General features: G+C 36.0%; 1 long non-coding RNA gene across 1 annotated transcript; it reads left to right on the top strand.

Moving 5' to 3' along the window:
- The first annotated feature begins 1,160 nt into the window (after positions 1–1,160).
- On the top strand, positions 1,161–2,583 carry LOC125401564 (uncharacterized). The gene is made up of 3 exons (XR_015003406.2): positions 1,161–1,229; positions 1,708–1,827; positions 2,348–2,583. It is a non-coding gene; the product is annotated as an uncharacterized LOC125401564 (long non-coding RNA).
- The last annotated feature ends 291 nt before the right edge of the window (positions 2,584–2,874 follow it).

Below are 2,874 nucleotides of genomic sequence, written 5' to 3'. Positions count from 1 at the left end.
GTACATTCCTAGGCCATGTTATGGAGAATGTATGTTCTTTCCAATGCTGGGCCCTCGTTCTAGTAGAATACTTCTAAGCATTAGAGATAAGCAAGAACCCTCACAAGGTTCATATTGGCCACCTTTCAATGGCCAGCCCTTTCCTCATATCTTGGCCCCAGGAATGTCCACGAATCACATCAATTGATATAGTATTCAGCTCCAAAGAGGCCATGTTACAGTGATGACGCCAATAAACATAAACAGCATGGAGTGAGAAATGCTTTCCTAGATAATAAAAATGGAGAGAGGGCAGCATAATATTTAGAAGTCAGAAAAACCATTTCAAATTGGGCCTCATATGAGTTGTGATATAGACGAAGGCTAAATACAAATTCAGATTAGGAAACACCAGAAATGAAATGAGAGCCAGACATACTAAATTAAGGAAAGGGCTAGAATATCCCATAGAGAGAAAGAGGTGCACGCTGCCTAGGTAGTGCAAGAGCGCTGTAGCATAATCCTAGAGAGTCAGACAACAGCAAGGACATGCTATATAAAAAAGTGCAATCTTTTATCTTTTCTTCTTTCCTTCCTTCCTTCCTTCCTTCCTTCCTTCCTTCCTTCCTTCCTTCTTTCTTTCTTTCACCAAGCAAGAATGAAGGAAGAATTTGGGGCAGGGGAGAGAGACATATTTTTGGATAAATGCGTAACAAAGTCTCTCTGAATGATGTGTAGAAAATGAGTTGGCTTTGGACAGCCTTTAACATGTGAATACAGATGCAAAATCAGTGTTTGGTTATCTTGAATAAAGAAAGCATCTCTGTATTGACTATCTATGCTAAAAATAATAGAAAGTGAATGAACAAACAAGTAAACAAGAAATAAATCAGTTAACCCCAAATATGAACTGAGACTTTTTAAATAGCAAGATCTACCACATTTGTGGATAGATTACACAACATCTATTTTCAAACATAACCTACATTTGAATGACAATTAAACTTTAAGATTAATTTTTTCCCAAAATTGTCAGGCTAATACTTACATGATATATGGTCAGATGGCTTTGAATGCAATGACTTCTGTTTCTAGAGTTGAAAATATTGATGACTAAGTTTGTTTATTTTTTTGCTTCAGCACTATAGGAAACCATGATGCTGATTGTCAGTCAACTTACAGGAACAACTGCTAATTCGTATCTTCTGTGACAATTCACACTCTTCCTCCATCTGTGTGTCCTCTCCTGGGTCAGGTTTTGACCTACATTGCTACTTTTTTTTTAACCTTGACATTTGACCTTTTCTATATCTCACCTGGGGCTGCCCTTTGTCTGACTTTTGATTTCTGACATAGGCTTTTCCTGATTAGCAATCTCTAGTGAGAACTCCAGTTTAAAAAAAAAAAGACTTGTCACACTGCTATCTCTTGCAGTCGATATGCTGTTGGGTCTGACTATCCTCCAAAGAAAAGTGGGATCATAGTCATTAAACAGTCTTGCCGCCAGAAAAATGAAATCCAATTAAGATACACCTGGACTGAGCAAGGTCCTGAAGCATTTGGGTTCCGTGCATTGCTATCCTTTGTATAGGCATTGTTCCAACAATACATACCCTCAACAGACTTATAGTATCTATTTAGGACACATTTATTTACTTTTTACTCCTTTGGAGTTAATTTTTATATGAAAGTTACCAAATGAGTTCTAACTTTTTTTCCATTTTACAGGTTTTGGAAAACATAACTTGAAGATATTATCTATCCTTACTAAAATTTTACAAGAAAAAAAGATCAAGGCAGCACAGAACAAAGGCTTGTATTATTGCAAAGACCTCACCATTAAATGCAGTAAGAATGTCTTCCAAGACACCAAAACACTCATGCTTCCTTGCTATATTAGATGCTCTAACGTTGCATTTTTAAAAGGTTCAAATCATGTCCCAATAAGAAAATATGATGCTTTCATAAAAAGACTTCTTGTAAGAGCTAAAAAATTAATTATTATTATATCAGTTTATTTAAACAAAAATATTTAAAATGTTTACAATATTAATTTTCTTCACAGATTGTTTTGGTATTGATATAATACCAAACAACAAGGCAACCATTCAAATTCTAAAATACCAATTCATTATACTTCTGTAAACCCCAGGATACATCAAAATGTATTCAATGAAATTTTAGCGTCTCAGCTAACTTTTCTCATTCTTCAAAGTGTTCTTTCCCTCATTTTCCTCTATCACCAAAAATGACAGGAAAATGTGTATTTCCAAACAAGATGCTATAAAGGTTTTAGGATATTGAAAATATTCTGCTTTAAGGCCAGAAAACTTGGTTTCCTTAATAATTCAAACCTCTGTCTTCCTAGGTGTGCTTACAACTACAGTGAAAGTTGGAAGCGTGAGACTGCCTTCCCTAGGAAGCAAACTTCTTAGCATACCGATCAGAACAGCTTCCTCTTTGTCTTCAATAGATCAATAACACTAAAGCTTCCAAAGCATCTATGCAACAGAGGGCTCCATTTCAGAATTCACTCTTGGGTTGTCTTCAAACGCACCGGTCAATACCTGCAACTCATCAATTTCTCAGGTCCTCTGACCATCCCTTACCTGGGTCTCATATAAGATCTCCATTGTAAGTTTTTCCACATTATATTAGTTTCCTTTGGGATTATATTTCAGTAAGTAAAATGCTCTTTGGGAACTATTTAGCTTTTTCTCAGCTTGTTCTTTTTCCTGCCCATCTGCTCTCATCCCTAAAAATCCCATGGACTTGTCATTTTTAAAGTTGAAGTATCAGGATTATTTAAAGTTTTTTCTCGGTACAGAAAAGCACACCAAAGCAAGGCGAAAGGGATATATATTGGAGCACACACACACGCACACAAGTTAACAC

This window comes from Myodes glareolus, chromosome 9 (genome assembly GCF_982192425.1).
Source record: "Myodes glareolus chromosome 9, mMyoGla1.1, whole genome shotgun sequence".
NCBI classification, from domain to species: domain Eukaryota; kingdom Metazoa; phylum Chordata; class Mammalia; order Rodentia; family Cricetidae; genus Myodes; species Myodes glareolus.
The sequence above is the reverse complement of the archived record's forward strand: the minus strand, read 5'-3'. Positions and strand labels throughout refer to the sequence as shown.